This window comes from Oryctolagus cuniculus, chromosome 1, assembly GCF_964237555.1.
Source record: "Oryctolagus cuniculus chromosome 1, mOryCun1.1, whole genome shotgun sequence".
NCBI classification, from domain to species: domain Eukaryota; kingdom Metazoa; phylum Chordata; class Mammalia; order Lagomorpha; family Leporidae; genus Oryctolagus; species Oryctolagus cuniculus.
In genome coordinates, this window is record NC_091432.1 from 92,045,072 (window position 1) to 92,066,510 (window position 21,439).

The 21,439-nt window shown below is 39.3% G+C and overlaps 1 long non-coding RNA gene across 1 annotated transcript; it reads left to right on the forward strand.

Moving 5' to 3' along the window:
- The first annotated feature begins 3,058 nt into the window (after positions 1-3,058).
- On the forward strand, positions 3,059-21,224 carry LOC127491994 (uncharacterized). The gene is made up of 4 exons (XR_007920894.2): positions 3,059-3,167; positions 6,966-7,113; positions 12,136-12,237; positions 21,193-21,224. It is a non-coding gene; the product is annotated as an uncharacterized lncRNA (long non-coding RNA).
- The last annotated feature ends 215 nt before the right edge of the window (positions 21,225-21,439 follow it).

The window sequence follows — 21,439 nt, forward strand, 5'->3', positions numbered from 1 at the left end:
TAAACAAATAACCCAATTTAAAAATGGGTAATGGACCTGAAAAGACATTTCTCAAGAGAAGATAGATAAATGGCCAACAGGTATATGAAAAAAAATGTTCAGCATCATCAGTCATAAGGGAAATACACATCAAAACCACAATGAGTTATCAGTTCATACCTGTTAGTATGGCTGTTATTAAAAAGACAAAAAAGGGCCTGACACCGGCATAGCGAGTAAAGTTGCTGCCTGAATTGCCCGCATCCCATATGGATGCTGGTTCAAGTCCCAGCTGCTCCACTTCCAAGCCAGCTCTCTGCTATGGCCTGGGAAATCAGTAGAAGATGGCCCTAGTGGCTGGACCCCTGCACCCAGTGTGAGACCCAGGAGAAGCTCCTGCTCTTGGCTTTGGTTTGGCCCAATTCCAGCCATTGTGGCCTTTTGGGGAGTGAACCAGCAAGTGAAACATCTCTCTCTCTCTCTGCCTCTGCCTCTCTGTAACTCTGACTTTCAAATAAATAAATCTTTTAAGAAAATAAAAAGTAAAAAGCTGAAAAAAAAAAAAACTGGTGGCAAGCACATGGGAAAAAAGGGCAGTGCACACTTGCACATTATTGGTGGGAATATAAATTGAAACAACCATTAAGGAAGCTGTCCATAGATTCCTTACAAAATTAAAAATAGAATTATCCTGATTCATCAATACCATTTTAATGGTAAACATATAAAGGAAATAAAAATAGTATATAAAAGAAATATACTCCTATATTCATTGCAGCATTACTTACTATTATCAATATACAGAATCAGTCTGAGTGTCCATCATTAGATAAATAGAGAAACTGTGATTATATAAGACAGTGGGCTATTATTCAACCTTTAAAAAGTTTGAAATAGTGGGGATGGCATTGTGGTATAGTGGGTAAACCACAAGTGATCCTGGCATCCCTTATGGGCACTGGTTCCTGTTCCACTTGCTCCTACTTCTGATACAGCTTACTGCTAATGGCCTAGAAAGCAGCAGAATATGGCCCAAGTGCTTGGACCCCTGCTACCCTCGTGGGAGACCCAGATGGAGCTCCTGGCTGCAGCCTGGCTCCTGGCTGTTGTGGCCATCTGGAGCGTGAACCAGTGGATGGAGGATCTTTTTTTCCTCCCTCTTTCTCCATCTCTCTCTATAACTCTGACTTTCAAATAAATAAATAAATCTGTTTTAAAATTGCTAGAAATCTTGCCATTTACAACAATATGGAAATATGGATTAACCTATAGGATATTACACTAAATGAAACAAACCAGACACTGAAAAACAAATACTATATGGTATCATTTATGTGAATACATAAAAAAAGTCTCACTCATGGAAACTGAAATTATGCTTACCAGAGACTGAGGATTGAGGAAAATGAGGATATGTTGATCAAAGGGTACAAATGTTCAGTTATAAGATAAATAAATTCTGATGAGGTGTTAGGGCTGGCAGTGTAGCACAATGGGTTAAGCTGCTGCCAGCAATTCCAGGCATCCATACAGTTACAGCAGTTTGAGTTGAGGCTGCTCCATTTTTCATCCAGCTCCCTGCTCACGTGCCTGAGAAAGCAGATGATGGCCCAAGAGCTTGGGCCCTTCACCCACATGGGAGACCCAGATGGAGTTTTGACCCCTGGCTTCAGCCTGGCCCAGCCCTAGCCATTGTGGCCATTTGGAGAGTGAACCACAGAATGGAAGATCTCTCTCTCTCTTTCTCCCTTTCAAATAAATAAAATAAATCTTTAAAAAACACTGTGTTATATGCTTGAAATTTGCTAAGGGGGTTGATCTTTGTGTTCTCACCACACAAAACAAGCTAACTACATGAGGTGATGGATATATTTAGAAGTGTGATTGTGGTAATCATTTTCCAATGTATATATACATATGAAAACATCACCTTACATACCTCGCAGTATACAACTTTTATCTGTCAATCATACCTTAATAAAATGGCATTAGGAATCTTAGAAAGCAGCTTAATGATTATCTCGGGCTTTGGGTGGAAACAGGAATTAACTGTCAAAGTGTATGAAGGATGTTGTTGGGTAATGGAAATATTCTAAAATGCATTGCAACAAAGGATGCTAACTCAGTAAATTTACTAAAAATCATTAAATTATATACTTAAAATGGGTGAGATTTATAGCAGGCAAATTATAACTCAATGGAGTTGCTTAAAAGAAAAAAAGGAAGCTTTTAATAAAAAAAAAAAAAACGCAGCCCCTCTGGGCTTACATCAAATTTCTACACAGCTGTGGTTCTAGATGTGTTGTAAGATACACTGTGCAAGGCGATAATGAGAATGTTATTCTCCCTTCAGTATTCAGGAAATAAACAGAACACTAATATTGAGCTCATGTCACTAAAATAACATCTATAACTCAGAACCTGAAATTTCCTCTCCCTCCACACATTTAGTTAGGCAATTTAAAAAATATATCTAATCTGTAAGTGGCATGTTATAATTTCTTTCTAATAATTCTCATTTCTATGCTACGTATCTTGGTGTCTTAAGCCCTTTAAGTCTATTTTATTTCCTCATACGGGTCCAAAAGGGACATTGGTCTGTGTTATCAAGCTAGACTCATTGCTCCTAATTGAGTCACCAGGACATGACACACAGATAGTGGTACCTACTACAGTAAGACCTAGTTCTTAGGTAAAAAACCAGCAGTTATAGGCAAACTCATTGAAGAAGGTTTTTTTAGCACATGTTCATACCATCTCTACCACGTACTTGAACTGTAAGAAGATTAAGGATTTTTCTTGATTTCTAAATAGCCAAAAGGAAAGCATTTTGGGGTTTTTCTTGTCTTTCAACAGTTTCAGCCCCCATATAGTTAGCTTTAGTGCCTATCATGGACTGACTTGTGTCTCCTAAAAATTCAAATGTGAAAGTTCTAACCTCCCAGTACCCTCAAAGTGTGACTATATTTGGAGACATGGCCTTTAAAGAGGCAAGTAAGGCAATATGAGGTCATAATAGTGGGCTCTAATCCAGAATGTCTGGTGTTCTTACAAGAAGTAGAGACAGTGAGAAGACACAGGGAGAGAAGACACAGGGAGAAGACAGCCATTTCCAAGCCAAGGAAAAAGCCTTGGAAAAAACTCAACCCTGCTAACATCCTGGTTTTGAACTGCCAGCCTCCAGAGTTGTAAGAAAATAACTTCTGTTGACTTCATGTTGAAGCCACTCTGTTTGCAGTATTTGTTACAACAGTATGCAGTATTTGTTACAACAAAATGAATACAGTGCCCTTCTACATTCCCTTGGTTTCCTTTTCTATTTCTGGCAGTAGAGGCACTGAGTCAGTGACTGAAATAAGAAAATGTAACAGAGATTAAATCCAAGATCAGGCACCTCAAATATCCCCTCTCTAACCACTGTCCTTTTTAATTCAAGAATCATAAAGCCAGAGCTCCCCTGCAGTGGCTCATGATTGAAATGGCTTCAAAGGGCAGGACAGCAATGGGCTGTAGCCAGGAGCTTGGAACTCACGCCAGGTCTCTCACATGGTGACAAGAACCTAATCAGCTGAGTCATCACCTGTTGCCTCCTAGAGTCTACAACAGTACGAAGTTGGGATTGGGAGCCAGAGATTGGAACTGAACCCAGGTATTCCAACATAGGACAAAGGGATCTTAGCTTGGCATCCTGTTAGGCCAAATGCCCATACCTGATCAGTCTTGACAAACACTTCTTGCCAGAACACCTCATTGTCTCAACTCATCCTCACCTCTTCTTCCAACTCTGTGCCCCCATTGTAACTTGCTTATTTCCTCTTCTACTTCCTATTCTTCTATTCCCTCCTGACTTTGTCACCCTAGCCAGCTATATCTCATGATCTTATAGTTAAGCCATGCTTTAACTATAATCACAAAATCTATCAGCTGGTTTTTGACATTCTTACCATACTCTATTTCAGTAGTTCCCAAACTCCAGCCTGGACTGGCTGCCACACTTCCCAGCTGTGCTTGTGAAAAATACAGAGTGCCCACCCATACCTCCTTAAACAACTTCACAGGAAATGGGGTCCTGGAATTTGTTTCTTTCATAAGCTTCTTGGGTGGTTATGATGCCCACCATGGTTTGGGAAACATGAACAGTGCTAATTCTCAACCTGAATAACTCAAATGTTAATTTTTCCCGACTCCTTAACAGTCAAGAAGTGCTAGAGAATATTACAATACCATATGGGTTGAATCATTTAGGCCCCTGGACTCCTCGGTATACCTTTCCAGTGAGTCTGTCTAGCTGCTTAAAGTATCATTCTTCTAAACTTTGTCTCATTCTCATACTATTTTCTTTGCTCACAGCAGGACACTTGCTACCATGTTGCTAGAAAATATAGACCAGTAGTTTTCAACTTTGGCTGCACATTAGACTCACTATGGGAGCATTTAAAAATCCTGGGGTGAGGACTCCACCCTAGAGACTTTGGTTTAATTTGGTTTAATAGAAATGAGTGTTTTTTAAAATTCCCCAAGTGATCACAATGTGATGCAATGGTAAGAACCACTGACCCAGGCCATTTGACACTGAATGAGGGTGTACAGCCTTAGAAGCACAAATATCTGAACACATATACACAATCTAAGTCATCTCACTCTACTGCCCTCACTCCTGACTGGATCTAGCCTTTCTCTAGTAGAGGTTGTCATCTGGTACACACTAAGACTTGTACAGGTTTAATGTGGCAGAATCATTTACTTATCATACAACCTACCAAGCTCAACAACACTCAAGAAGTACAGATCTTCATGTATGTCACAATTTCATGCAATAGCATGATTATTATAATCCAAGCATTTAATCCTGTCTGCATTTTTCACATATTGAACATCCAGTCTTGAGGCAAAAGACACTCTACAAAATCAAGGCAGCTTTCAGAAGAACAGCAGATCAAATCCCAAGGGCATGTTGAAGGTGAGGGAAGAACCTAGAAATCATGGTGACGGGAGAGGCCAGGTGATGAGGCTAATGGGAGACTGAGATGGTTAATTTTATGTATCAACTTGATGGGGCCACAGGATGACCAGATGGCTGGTAAAATACTATTTCTGAGTGTACGTCTAAGATACTTTCTAAAAGAGATCAGCATTTGGATTGGTAAATTGAGTGAAGTATATGGACAGCCTCAACATGGTTGAGTATCATGCAAACTATTGAGGGTCTAAAGAGGACAAAAGGATGGAAGAAGGTTGAATTCATACTCAGCCTGGCTGTCAGCCCTTGGCATTCCTGATTCTCAAGGCTACAGCTGCCATATGCACCATGGGCTCTCAGCCCAAAGTTCTTCTAAATATATCACTGGCGTTACTGGATCTCCAGCTTACAGGTGGAAGATCATGGGGCTTCTCAGCCTCCACAGCTGCTATCTTTGTTCTTAACATTTATTTATTTATTTGAAAGTCAGAGTTAGAGAGAGAGAGAGAGAGAAATCTTCCATGCACTGCTTCACTCCCCAAATAGCCACAATGGTCAGGGCTAGGCCAGGCCAAAACCAGGAACCAGGAGTTTTATCTGGGTTTCCCAGGCACATTAACAGGGAGTTGGATCAGGAGTGAAGTAGCATGGACTTGAATCAACTCCCATATGAGATGCCGAAGTCACAGGTAGCAACTTAACCCACCATGCCACAACACTAGCTCCACAGTTGCATATCTTATAAGAAATATCTTCCTAGGGATATGTATCTACATCTATATCCTATTGGTTCTGTTTCTCTGGAGAACCCTGACTAACATAGACGCCTAAGCATAGATTCTGAAAATTAGGAAGTACAGGGCAGGTGCTTTAACACAGTAATTAGTTTACCACTTGGATACCTGCAACTCCACTTCTGATCCAGCTTCCTACTAATATGCATCCTGGGAGGCAGCAGATGATGGTTCAAGTACTTAGGTCCTTATTAAGAACATAAGAGGGTCCGGCGCCGTGGCTCAATAGGCTAATCCTCCACCTTGCAGCGCCGGCACACCGGGTTCTAGTCCCGGTCGGGGCGCCGGATTCTGTCCCGGTTGCCCCTCTTCCAGGCCAGCTCTCTGCTATGGCCAGGGAGTGCAGTGGAGGATGGCCCAGGTGCTTGGGCCCTGCACCCCATGGGAGACCAGGAAAAGCACCTGGATCCTGGCTCCTGCCATCGGATCAGCGCGGTGCACCAGCTGCAGCGGCAGCCATTGGAGGGTGAACCAACGGCAAAGGAAGACCTTTCTCTCTGTCTCTCTCTCTCTCACTGTCAAAAAAAAAAAAAAAAAAAAAAAGAACATAAGAGACAGATTGAGTTCCAGGCTCCTGGCTTTTACCTGACCCATTCCTGGCTGTTGTAGGCATCTGGGAGTGAACCAGCAGAAGGAAGATCATTCTCTGTCTGCCTCTCTGCCTTTCAAATAAAATGAGCAAAAAGTGCTTTAAAATTAAAAAGTACATTTGTGTAACTCAAGAAAGTTTCTCATTACTCTGGCACAAGCAGTGCAGCTCCCTTCCTAGTTATAAATACGTAAAGATGGATGAGAAGTTGTAATTCCAGTTTGTGTGTGTGTGAGTGCACACAAGCTCATTTGGGATGAAATTGAAGGTAACTCCTTTTTCTCATAATTTACATTTTTGAAGGAAAAAACTCATATCTTGCAAGGATCATGAAACAAATGAGAGAAAAACAACTTCACAGACCAGAAGTTACTTTCAATAGCATATTTAATGGCTCTATATTTCAATTTTGTTCTAACTTCTCAAATACATTTTATGAGGCTGTGCTGTTATGTGTGAATGATGCTATAACTTCAGACAAGGATATACATATCTTATTATGTTTTATTTTACATAATTGAACCATCTACAATAGCATTGTTTCAGAAATAAAGACAAATGATTTAACTTTTTAATTAAGCTTTAAAACCCCTAATTAAATGCCTAAATTGCACAGAACCATTTCAGTCTAAATTGTCTTTAGATTGCTGTGTGTGGATTTTCCTACTGCATGGTGACTGCCAGAGAAAGTAACAAAGAACTATAAATCAAATCCACACTTTGTAATTGGTGCCATTAATGCATCTTTCCTTATCCAGCAAGACAAGAAGAGAGAACATGGAATGCTCCAGGTAAAATATGCACTCACTTTATATTGGCCACTAGTGCTTTCTCTTATGCTTGAAACTCTGGGGGTCTGTTGGGTAACACGTATCTATGTAACTAGTGACTTGGAAAACTTATCAGGATATAACTGAAAGACTGATCGTGTCTACTTGGGTTTAATGTATTTCACAATATCTGAAGATGCTTTTTTTATTGATCAGCCCTTGTCCTGACTGTTGAGGAATAGCTTACTACTTTATTCCTCTTAGTATTTTTTTGTCCTACTTAATACCATTGGTTGAACTCTTTAATTAACACACAATTATTCTTAGTCATTTAAATTTAACTGAAAAGGGATCCCTGTTAAATACAAGAGTGGGAATAAGAGAGGGAGGAGATGTACAGTTCGGCACATGCTCAAACATGCCATTAGATTCCAATTCAATCCCATCAAGGTGGCATGTACCAATGCCATCTCACTAGTCAAAGTGATCAGTTTCAGTACATAATTGATCATAATGATAGGATTAAGTGTCAAAGGGATCACATAAACAAGGCTAGTGTCTGCTAATAATAATAATAGAATTAAAAAGGAGAGAATGATCCAACAGGGGAAGTGGAATACACAGTAGACTCATAGAATGGCAGATGTCCTAAACAGCACTCTGGCCTCAGAATCAGCCCTTAAGGCATTTGGATCTGGCTGAAGAGCCCATGAGAGTATTTCAGGCATGGAAAGCCAAGACACTGGCAAAAAAAAAAAAAATGACCTAAGTGAAAGATCTCTGTGAGTGAGATCACAGTGGAAAGAATGGGCCATCAAATAAAGAGGTACCTTTCTCTGAAGGGAGGAGAGAACTTCCAATGCCTTGTCTAAATAAGATCAGAGTTGGCGAATTCAAGAGGCTTCCATAGCCTTGGCAGCTCATGACAAGAGCCTCAGTTGATCACTGACATCATAAATAAGTGCGTCAATTGTTAAATCAACAACGGGAGTCACTGTGCACCTACTCCCCATGTAGGATCTCTGTCCTTAATGTGTTATACTATGCAAATTAATGGTAAAACTACTACTCAGTACTTTACACTTCGTGTATCTGTGTGGGTGCAGTCTGTTGAAATCTTTCCTTAGTATATATTAAGTTGATCTTCTGCATATAAATATGATTGAAAATGAATTATGATGAAGAATGGGATGGGAAAGGGAGTGGGAGATAGGATGGTTGTGGGTGGGAGGGTGGTTATGGGGGGAAAAGCCACTATAATCCAAAAGTTGTACTTCAGAAATTTATATTTATTAAATAAAAGTTTTAAAAAATATGGAATTTTGAGAATAAATTGATTGAGAAGATTCATAAATACCCACACCTACAGGTCACACAGTCTATTGCACACATTCTCACATTTAACTGAATATCAGTCTTATAAGATAGAGAATACTTTTGTCTGGGAGAAAACTTAAGTTCAGAGAGATCAAGCTATCTATTTTAGGAGATTTAAGTAGAAAGTGGCAGAACAAGGGTTCAGAATCAGGTTCTCAACCATAACTTTGCATCAAAACATTATTTGTAATATGATACAAATTAAACTCAGTGAGATGCCACTGTACACCTCTTGGAGCTGGTAACATTAAAATATTGACATTACTACGTGACAACAAAGACACATAGCAAGTAGAACTCTAACAGGAGCCAGGGGCAGGTTGCAAAATGGCATAGCCACTTTGGAAAATAGTTGGGCAGTCTTTTTAAAAAATAAAAGTATGTTATTACCATATAACACAGCAATCCCATCCAAATGTATTATTTAATAAAAACATATATTCAGAAAATAGTCCTATACCCAGGTGTTTATAGCAGCTTTACTCATAATCATCAAAACCTGGAAACAACCCTAGTGTCCTTCAGCCAGCGAGTAGACAAAGTGTGATGCATCCATATGATAGATAATCCTCAGTGAGAAAAACAGAGAGAAAGATATGAACTATCGCTATATGCAACAAGCTGGATGAATCTCAAATGTGTTAAGCAAGGGAAATCAGATTCAAGAGTCTGTACATTTGTGGCATCTTATATATGGCATTCTGTAAAAGGCAAAACCACAAGATCAGACACCAAATCCGTGTTTGCCACATTCTGAGTATGTAAGGAGTTGACTACAAAGGGTCATGAGGAAATTTGGAGGGTTGATAAAACTATTCTATATCTTGATTTAAATAAAACAGAAGGGGTATGCAGTCAAAATTATTTCAGGATTCCATGTGATTCGGATACAAATCCAAATTTTCAAAATTACCCCTAAAGCAGTAATTTTCAGATGGAGTATTTCCTCACTTTGGTATGTTCTAATCAGTCATGTACCACACTACAACTAATATATTACTACTGATAATTTAAGAAGTTTGAAAATAGCTGATTTTCACTAGTTGATTATTTTTATACTTGTTAGAAAATTATTCAAGGTTAATTCCAAACGAATGTCTTTTGTTGTTGCTTACTTGCCTTTTAAAAAGTCACTTTGATTGGACAAGAGAAAAAAAGTAGAGTTATAGCTAGAGTACATATGCCAGAAAATCTAGGTGCAATAGGTATGCAAGTAGTACCATGTAGTCCAAATGTGCTATGTTGAGTTGCTCCTTTCACAAGCTCTAGTTGACAGTAACTACATTTAAACTATCATACATAATAACTGATACCTACAACCTGGAAAAGGTCTTACATTTTTAAATCCTCAAACTTTGTTTCATTTAAACTGGGTGTGATTTGCAAAAGTAATAGATTGTAAATATAGTGGGATGGTATATGAAGCATTCTTATTTAGATTTGGTGTGTGTGTGTGTGTGTAGAGCGAGATTCAATTTGACTATATGTTTAACTCATGCTTTAGCCACTGAAAAATTCTAGTGAATAAAAGCTATGACTGATATTTGAAACAAAATTAGTTCTTAAAAGGCAATTTAATAGTTTTTAAAAAATACAAAGACACAGTGTATGGCCGGCGCTGCGGCTCACTAGGCTAATTCTCTGCCTTGCGGCGCCGGCAACACTGGGTTCTAGTCCCAGTTGGGGTGCCGGATTTGTCCCGGTTGCCCCTCTTCCAGGCCAGCTCTCTGCTATGGCCTGGGAGTGTAGTGGAGGATGGCCCAAGTGCTTGGGCCCTGCACCCCATGGGAGACCAGGAGAAGCACCTGGCTCCTGCCTTCGGATCAGCGCAGTGGGCTGGCCGCAGCGCGCCAGCCGCGGTGGCCATTGGAGGTTGGACCAACGGCATAGGAGGACCTTCCTCTCTGTCTCTCTCTCTCACTGTCCACTCTGCCTGTAAAAAAAAAAAAAAAAAAAAAAAAAGACACAATGTAATGACTAAAATAAAGCAAAACGGAGTTAAAAACCAAAGCTAAATATTTTCCTATAGTGCAATGGAAAAAGATTTTAAAGTCACAACTGAGAAATACAGGGCACCCTCCATGAGGCATAGACTCTCACGCCCCTGCAGTTTTAGTGTGTTTCCAGAATCCTATCTTCAGAATGTCCACACTCAATCTTCCAGCTGCTAGGAGTGTTGGCTGTTGATGACTCACAGCTAAGCAACTCTCCAGGCATTCTTTCAGCCAAAGGAAGTTACCTGACTCAAGGTCATACCCTTAGATGCTAGCAAATGACAGTAACTTAATGCAAACTGAACAGGTAGTAGTACAAATATAACTGCTTTGCCAAATGTGATATTTCTGCTACAGCAAATCTGCACAGCCCTAGTGACATTGTATGTCATCTTGAATCGGGCAAAAGCAATCTTTTGCATTCCTTTCAAAAAAGGAGGATTATAAGCACTCTATATTCTCATGAGATGAATAATACACATTATGGTGCTATTGAAGGGCTACGTTAATTTCCCCATCTTCCGTCAAAATATAATTAAAAGGAACCTGGACTATTTGGACATTCCACAGAACTTTAAAAAAAAAAAAAAGATTTATTTATTATTTGACTGTTGGTTCACCCCACAATGGCCAGTGCTAGCCAGCAAGGCCAGACCAAAACCAGAAGCCAGGAGCTTTATCTAGCTCTCCCTGTGAGCACAGGGACCCAAGCACTCAGGCCACTTTCTACTGTCTTATGCCATCAGCCACAGGGAGCTGGATAGGAAGTGCAGCAGCCAGGAATCGGGTGCCCACATGGGATGCTGGTGTCCCACTACAACACAATGCTAGCCCCTCTACAGAGCATTTAATTGGTGCATCATCTAGGATTATAATTATCGATCAAGATGTAACCAGTATGATGGAGACCTTGATAATGTATTTACCTCAGAGTGAAGATGGTAAACTGTATGAAGTTTTAAGGGCCTGTGTCACACATGAAGTTTTTAGAGCTCCTGTGGTATGGGACTTGCTGGGACATTCTTTCAAGAATAAAGGAGAAATTATTACATTTCATAACTCCCATTATCAGACAGGTATTGCATCAATGCTCAGTCACGAGGCAGGCCTCTGTATATCCTGAAAAACAGCATATTCCACACTTGGAAAAACTGTTCTAATGCATTTGCCAACAAACACATAGCTTCAAATTGAGCTCAGGGCAATAAATAGCTCACATCCTGGCTAGAGTGAAAACAGTCCTGCTACTTTGGGACACAATTCATGTCAGATCCCATGGCACTAGAGGTATATATAATAATAAAATATGCTATGTAAAGCTTATGGCAAGATCTGACAAAAGAATCACAATATAGATCCTCAAGGGATCTGGTGCAAGGCCAAACTATCTGCAACAGAGAAACATACACTTCCCAGAAACATCTGAGATGTTACCAGTCCCTAGTACCTGGCCTTGGGAAATTAAGAGCTCATGTTGGTAGGGCAGCCCATTATAAGTTGTGCTCAGTTAGAAACATCAACTTATAGACAGATACAATAGCAGTACACCATTAAAGGGAACAATTCATTTAGAATTGACATAAATAGGACCAGAGGGTGCCAGTAAGTAGCACATCAAATGGTATAGACTTCCACACCACTTACTTCTGTTATGTTTGTACCTCTCCAACAGCTCATACCTACTGCTGTGGGGATGAAGATGTGGAAGAATCCTGCATCACCAGCTGATGGAAAAGGAAAAAGTCTGAGCGTGGTTCACAAATAGGTCGCTTCGGTATGTACGCACAAGCTTCAGATGGACAGATGATATATTACATCCCATTCAGATGTGGCCTTAGAGATGGCAGTAGGTGGGCTTCTTTCAAGGCTCTGAGGATGTACCTAGTCAACTACTTTCTTGGAAGAAATTAGGTCAAGGTAATAACATACATGAACTCATGAGCAATGGTGAATAGCTTAACTGGTTGTTCAGGGGCCCAAAAGGAGAAAGATTTGAGAATCATGGAGAAGTGGTCTCAGGTAGGGCTTGTGGGTGAACATGAATTGGGCACAAAAAATGTTACGATCATTTAATTTCATGGTAGTGCCAACTGGAGAGCATCCACTTTGAAAAACACAGCAATCAAGAACACCAAATAACTAAAACAAATAGATATCAGCCAAATCATTAGCTACTCCACTGCTGTTGTTAAAGGGATGGGGATATTAAAGACTGTGCAATCAGTGACATGATTTCCCTTTCACCGAAGTATGATCTAGCTTTGGAAACTGCTAACTGTCCATCTTGTGAGAAACAGAACCTATCACTTAAGACCCTAATACAACACCATCCCTTATGGAAACAAACCAGTCTCTTACTTGCAGGTTGATTACATTGGACCCTTATCACCCTGTAAGGAGCAATGCTTCATCTTGAATGTAAATGACATATACTGCTGTTATGACTTTGCCTATTCTGCCTACAGAACCTCAGCCAGCCAGCAACATCATAAGTACAATTAAAGATTGTTAGAACGACCAATATATTGCCTTACGCTAAAGTACCCACTTTGAAACTAAGAAAGCATAGTAGTGGGCACATGTTAATGGTATAAACTTGTTCTTTTACTTCCATATTGCCTAAGCGTTAAGCCTGAGAGTAATAGAAGAGCTTTTTAAAAGTGCAGGTGAGACGCCAGCTTGCAGATGACAACCTGAAAGATGTCACTCTCTAGAGGGAGATATACACCCTAAGTAATTGATCGTTATTTGTTATTGTATCCCCACTAAGCAGAATATACACGTCAGAACTCCAAAAGATAAAGAAGTATCCTCATATCTTGACCTACAGTTTTGAAGATATCTAATTCCAAAAGACCTGGTTTCCCAGAAGCTTTGAAAAGAGAGCATGGTAAAAATCTCATTAAACTCTAAGCAAAGGCTAATGCACAATTACTTTATTTTAAACCTCTCAAAGAATGGATAACAAGGAAAAGAGGAATTGTATCTGCAGAAGCAAACCTGATCCTTAGGTTTGCTATTACATAATGATCTCAGGAAGAACACATTTGACACCCAACTGATACATCAGGTAATATTGGAACTTTCCTTTCCAATGGTTGTATTAATCAATAACAGCAACAACCATAACTTGAAATAAGCATACTTACCAGAGACACACACCCTTAGGGCTGTGAATTTCAGTCAACCAAGCAATCCTCCAACAGAAATACTAACTCAGGCAAGAGGAATCTGGATTGGATTGTAAGAGCAGATAACTGGGATTCTAATTCATCACACTAACTTTCCTCTTATAAGCTTCCCCTGCAAACAGACCAGTGGGAAGCCTGGAACAGGGACTGGTGTTATAGTTGAGAGTGTTAAGCCACCACCTGCAATGTTGGCATCCCATATCAGAGCATGGGTTTAAAGCCCCAGCTGCTCTTGTCTGATCCAGCTCCCTGAAAATGCACCTGGTAAAACAATGGAAGATGGCCTGAGAACTTGGGCTCCTGTCACCCACATGGGAGACCTAGATGGAATTCCAGGCTCCTGGCTTAGGTCTAGCCCAGTCCCAGCCCCAGCCATTGCAACCATTTGGGAAGTAAACCAACAAATGGAAGATTCTCTCTCCTTATACATCACTCCACCTTTCAAATAAATAAAAATAACACTCAAAAATAAATATTAATTATATTTTAGAGAAAAAAAGAAACCTGGAACATTTGGTTTTTACTAAATGCAATGAACATGCTGACTGAAACAAGTATCTCCAACTAGTGCAAACAATGGGCTATATTTATTGCTGTAGACCAAGGTACTCAGTGAAATGAAACTGCCTCATCCAGTCTTACCTATTCCACAATCCATAGTTAATTATTACTCAATGCAAGAATAAAAAATAATCCTGATCTCTTACCTCAACTTAGGGTAATACTGAAGGGCCCCATCTCCAGAATTCTCTACAGGATTGACCGAGGTTTTTGTTATAGTATCCAATTTTGCTTAACTTGCTCCTATATACATGCTATACCTGAGATCAATCTGCAATAAAATTCCTAACATACTACTTTGCTTCACAGTTTGTTGGATAGCCTAAAATATTCTTAGAATGGCAGATTTTAAGTCAAACATGCAGAAATAGAGTGAAGTTTAATAAACATCTCTAGGAGATGCTGGTACAGTTGGACTAAAAACCATACTTTGAGAAGTACTGCATTAACCAAGCCGAAATCTAGATTAGTCATTAACCTAGTATCATAAAAGGAAAGTATCTGGCATCCTGTTATAAGAACCCATAAGGCTTTACCTATATGCTTATATTGTACATGAACAAATACAAACATTACAGTTGAATCTGCTTGGTTGGGAGAAGGTGCTTGTCTTGAACATATCAGGTCACTGTGCTAGAGAAAATAAAGGGGAGGCACTCAACAACCAGCCCAGATTTGTAGGATGAAGACAAGTAAACTATCCTAAGATCTACCACTCCCCCGCCTCCACTCAAGAGACAGTAAGATTAATGGAGTGAGAATAGCCACAGAAATGTTTTGGAAAATCCCCCAAATCCTGCTCAGGATGACTGGTGACATTATTTCTCTCCCAAAGCCAGTCAGTAAAGACTGCTTCTTCAAAGACGGTAACACAAAATTTCAAAAAAACATGAAAAATCAAGGAAACATGACATCACCAAAGGATCATCACAATTTTCCAGTAACTAAGCCCAAAGAAATAGATTTACAAATTTCCTGACAAAGAGTTAAAAATAATTATTCAAGGAAGCTCTGTGAGTTATAGCAGAAAGCAGATAACTCAAAACATATTTTTAATATATGAATGAAATTTTAAAGTTCAACAAAGAAATAGAAATCATAGAAGAAGAAGAAAACAGAAGTTTTGGAGTTCAAACATACAATGAACTGGGACAGCGTGCTGGTGCCATGGGTTAAGCTTCTGCCTGTGGTGCAGACATGCCCTATCAGAGTGTCGATTCAAGTCGTGGTCGCTCTGCTTCCAATCCAGCTACCACTAATGTACCTGGGGAAGCAGGTGACGGCCCACGTACTTTGGGTCCTGCCAACCATGTGGGAAATCCAAAATGGAATTCCTGGCTCTGGGCTTCTACTTGGCCCAACCCCAACTATTGCAGCCATTTGGAGAGTAAACCAGGGGATGGATGGATGAATCGATCCATCAATCTCTCAATTCTCTCTCTCTCACTTTGCTCTTCAAATAAATAAATAAATCTTTAAAAAAATAAAATTCTTTAGAGAGATCTTTGTACCACAAATATTCTCTACAGTGTGTACCATTATGGTTTGCTTTGAATAAAAGATGTGTGCTGAGCTTAAGAGGCAATATTTACAGGTTATAAAACAACTCTGAGAGAATTTAACTTCTAGTCACTAGAGAAAGCATATAGGACCTCAGAAGGAACAACAAAAACCTGTTGGTATAAATCTGCAGTTACCAAGATAGCTCGGTACTGGCACAAAAACAGACAAGAAGAAAAGAGCGAGGCCAGAAATAAACTCACAGATCTGCAATCAACTAATGTTTGACAAAACTGTCAACAATGAACAATGGGGAAAGGGTAATCTCATCAATACATTTGCTAAGAAAATTGGGTATTCACAGGCAAAAGAAGTACACTGGAGGGGCTGGTGCTGTGGCACAGTAGGTTAAGTCTCGCCTGCAATGCCAGCATCCCATATGGGCACTGGTTCCAGTTGCTGCTGCCTCTTCTGATCCAGCTCTCTGCAGGTGGCCTGGGAAATCAGTGGAAGATGGCTCAAGTGCTTAGACCCCTACACCCATGTGAGAGACCTGGAGGAGGTTCTTGGCTCCTGGCTGCTGATTGGCCCAGCTCCAGCCAATATGGCCATTTGGGGAATGAACCAGCAGATGGATGACCTGTCTCTCCCTCTGTCTATAACTCTGCCTCTGGAATAAATAAATAAATCTTTTAAAAAAAAATAAAGTAAATTGGACTCTATCTTTCACCATACACAGAATATCAACCCAAACTAGATTGAAGATTTAAACATAAGATTTGAAAACGTAAAACTACTAGAAGGAAACAAAGTGAAAGTCTTGACATTAATATTAGCAATTACTTTTCAGATATGACCACAAAATCATCAACAACAAAATAAAATAAAACACACAAGTGGGATTGTACCAAACTAAAAAACTTCTGTACAGCAAAGGAAATAATCAACAAAGTACAAAGACAGCCTACAGAATGGGAGAAAATATTTGCAAATTATATGTCCAAAAAGGGATTAATGTCCAAAATATATATAAAAAAACTCAAGGGTCTGAATAGACATTGTCTTTAAAGACAAACAAATTGTCAACAAGTATATAGAAAGTGAGTCAACACCATGAAGCATCAAGGAGATGCAAATCACACTCACAATGAGCTGTCACCTCATATCTGTTAGAATTATTTTTATAAGATGAAAGAATATTTAAAGAGATAGAGATGCTGATTTAATCATTGCACATTGTATACATGTATAAAATTATCACACTGTATTCCATAAATACGTACAATTAGTATATGTCAATAAAAAGAACCATGAAAATAATAAAATGCAAAAAAAAGATAAAAGATAATAAGAGCTAGTAAGGATGTGGAGCTGTCTCTGCAAATGAGCATGAGACAGGGTGCTGAGGCACCATCTCCATACTTACCCCATTCATCTTTCTCCCTTCTCGGCCCGCTCTACTCCTGACCAATGCCCGTGTATGTGTGTGTGTGTGTGTGTGTGTGTGTACTTGTGTGTGCATTTTCCTCCCCTTTCAAATAAATTTTATCACCTTGTCATAAACAAAAACAAAAAAATATGGGAAAAAGATCATTTTACTTCACTGCTGATGAGAGTATAAACTGGTATATTTTATAGCAGGCCAATAATACTAATTGTACTGTATTAGTACTCTGTACTAATAAAGGGTACAATATTTCAGTTATACAGAGTACCTACTAGAGACCCAATGTGTGACTTGATGACTACAGTTAACAACAATGTATTATGTATCTGAAATTTGCTAAGAGAGTAGATCTTAAGCATTCTCCACACACAGATGCACACCCAAACACTGAGGGTGACTGTTTGGCACAGCAATTCAGCAGCCACTTAGGATGCACACATCCCAGCTCAAAGTGCCTGGATTCAAATTCTGGCTCCACTCTCCATCCCAGATTCTTGCTAACACACCCCCTGGGAGACAGCAGGTGATTGTTCATGAAGTTGAGTGCCCACCGCCCATGTGGGAAACCCAAGTTGAGTTCCCAGCTCCTGGCTTCTGCCTGGCTCAACCTTGCCTGTTAAAGGCTTTGGGGGAGTGAACCAGGAGATAGAAGATCTCCCTCTGTCCTTCTCACTTTCAAATTTTAAAAAAATATCTAGACAATCAAATAGCAGTAACTGCATCCCACGGCACAGTGGGAAGAGTACACTCAAAATAAAGCATTATATGCTTGGAAAGAACTAAAAAAGAGGAGCTAGCAGACTTCAAATACAAAGAAAATACTGGGAAATAGAAAGGCGAACTGTCTGCTTTGATTATTTTGCACTGTCTATATGAGTTGGAATATTACACTAAGCCCCATAAAAATGTGCAAATATTATATTAAGCACTTTTTTAAATAAAATGCTTTTTAAATGGTAGATGAAGTGATGGGTATGTTAATTAGTTTGATTGTGTTAATCATTTCACAGTATGTATATATTTTAACATACACAGGTATATCATATCACAATGTACATGTATAACATGTTGTACCCTTAAATATATAAAATTTTCATATGCATATAAAACTCAATAAAACTGAGGGTTGAGAACCACTGGCTATAGTCTATATGGAAGTATACAGTTTGGCAGATACGCCCCAGATCCAGTCATTATTGATTTTTAACAGCCCCATCCTGGCAGTGTTGTTCTGCATCCAGATTACTCTCTTAAAAAGAGTTGTAAAAGTCTATCATCAAAGATATACCCTAATATTTCCATACATTTTTGCATTTACTTTGCTGAGAAGCATAAAATGTCTTAATTTTTCATTTGATGTATGTGTGAAAGGTAAGGTTATCTAACGGGAAACCATCAGAATTAATGTGACCACACACCAGCATGCCTTGCTGATGCGGTTTTCATCTCTTTGACAGTTGGTTCTAGAAATTAACACAGATTCAACCAAGAGAATCTGAGGCATGATTTATCTGTACATCAAGAGCACGGTTGATTCAGTACCACCCCAAACAGAATCTGCAAGGCCAGCAACTCTATTTGCCCATAAACCACTCCAGTGACTAACATGCCCTAATGAAGGATGAAGACGAATCATCTTGGCCTGTGGGAACGCTTCAGCATGGAGAGAGGGAACAAGCACCCATACAAATCACTATCAGGCTTACTTTTTCCCACTTTAAGGGACTGGAAAATATAAATACTTAATGAAACGAAAAAAGAGTACTATATAACCAAACTGGGAGGTTAGCAGAACTTTATTGAGAAAAGGTATAGTGCTTTAAAATCAAATCCAACATAGCATTCAAATACTGGAGAACTGCGATCCTGTGTTTATGACATCTGTGCAGCTCTGATTACAACTAGGATAGAGGCATTCATCCAATCATAGAAACTGAAGTTGGAAGAACCTTCTGCCCCACTATTGTTAAACTTCAATCTTTAGGGGCCAGCTCTGTGGTGCAGCAGGTTAATGCCCTGGCCTGAAGCGCCGGCATCCCATATGGGTGCCAGTTCGCGACCTGGCTGCTCCACTTCCGATCCAGCTCTCTGCTATGGCCTGGGAAAGCAGTAGAAGATGGCCCAAGTCCTTGGGCTCCTGCACCCACATGGGAGAACCAGAAGAAGCTCCTGGTTCCTGGCTTCAGATTGGCACAGCTCCGGCCGTTGTGACCAATTGGGGAGTGAACCAGCAGATAGAAGACTTCTCTCTCTGTCTCTGCCTCTCCTCTCTCTGTGTTAACTCTGACTTTTGAATAAATAAATCTTTAAAAAATAAAAACTTTAATCTTTATACAGCAATGTTTGTCGTGTCTGCATACAATCTGTACTTTCATTTGCTTAATATTTTTCTTTAAATTGATCCTAATTTTAGTTTTAAGACTTTAGGTTCAAAAGAGAACTTGGATTTTATTGAAAATAGTATATATATTTATCCTAACATACATTAAAATAAACAAGTAATGTTTAATAGTTATTAAAATCATCTTGTATATCACAAGGACACTTGTTAAAAGCATAGGAAAACATTGGTTTAGTTCAGTTCTCTAAATCTGAATGTTATTTAGACACATTTTGATACGCCTCTCAGGTTTCCTCAGAGCCACCTCTCTAGGAGCCTCAGCAGCACTGTCTACCTCAGCCCTGTTTCTGCCCTCAAGGTTCCTCCACCTGAGGCCAACAGCCACCTGCCCTGGAGACCTAGCTCCTTCCCACTGCGGCCACCTCAAAGCAACATGGCTGATGCCATTCCCTCTGCTGCCACCTAGACATAGATTGGTTCTTCACACCACTTCCAGACTTGAACAAAACACCACACACAAGCCATGAAATTTGAGACTGCCTTTAAATGTGCTAGATGATAAAACCCAGAAAATCAAAGGAATTATCAAGATATAGAACCATTGTTGACCTCTAAATCCTGTAGTCTTTGCTCATCCAAGCAGTTTCCCCTTAAAGCCCGTCCTGAAGAACCCCTTAGGCAAACATGAGTCATGGCTATGAGCCCCGCTGTCTCTTTATTTAGTGTCATTGCCCCGTGGCCTTTCTCATTGGCCTTTTCACCCCTGCTCTCGACTATTTCTCAAATAAGGAATTAACACTTTAACCATTGCCTCCACATCTTTTTTTCTAGAGAATTCAGATTAAGAAAAATATTTTTCACAATCCTGACATATAATTCAGCCTCTGTGACATACAACTTACTGATACATAGAATCCTCTCTAATTTCACACAGCCCTCATTAGTAGAATACTTTCACAGGGAATTATAAACTATTACAATCTATTTTAGCCTTTCTTCTCAGCTCAGCACAGATATGTCCAGGTAGGGAGGTTGAGGGACATTTGTGGAGGTATTGGCCCTCACAAAGCATGTTTGGAAGGCACAGTACGTGTTCATATGAAACCACTAAAGAGTAACAGCTGACTAGTACCAAGCTGTGACTATGTACCCCAGGATACCTAGAAAATGAGAAAAAATATGGATAATTTAGAAAATTTTTAATAAAAATTGCCATTGATAGATATGTCCTCTATGTTATGATCATGCCCTTCGCAATGATAATGCGAATAGATAAAAACTTATTAAATTGTCCCTCCTTGGCTATATGAAATTGAAAGGTCCTATAATGATCCTCATGTGTTTTTGAAATTAAAGTCCAGTGAAGGCAAAACTCCAGAAAGAACTGGTTCAAAATATAAAAAAGTACATAAATGTATTTTATTAATTGAACAAATAAATTAACAAAATTAAATGACTGAGATGAAAGTTAAAAAATCCAATAAATCCTACTAGAGGTATTATTCTTAATAACAACATTAATACCAAAGAAATATATGGGTTGTAGTCTGTGTTCTAGAAAGTTGCTATTTTCTCATCTAGCTCCGTAGATACTTCCCAGAGTGAAAAAGATTTGACCAGACATTCAGATCTATAAATAAACTCCAGACCTCCATTATGACTCATCCTGGTATCTCTGTTATCTTTCAGGTTTAATTAAAACCTACTACCAAATGAGACAACTGTCATATCAGATTGTCAATAGTAAATTCTTTATCAACCGGGTAATCATTTTCATCACTCACAAAAACTGCAATTGAATTCCTACCAGAAATGATTGATATGCTGTATCTTGTGTCAACATAGCATACTACTGATGGAGGAAATGAGGGAAGAAAAAAAGTGTTACTGATACATTCTACAAGATAGCAATGTAGCTGCTGGACAACAGAAAACG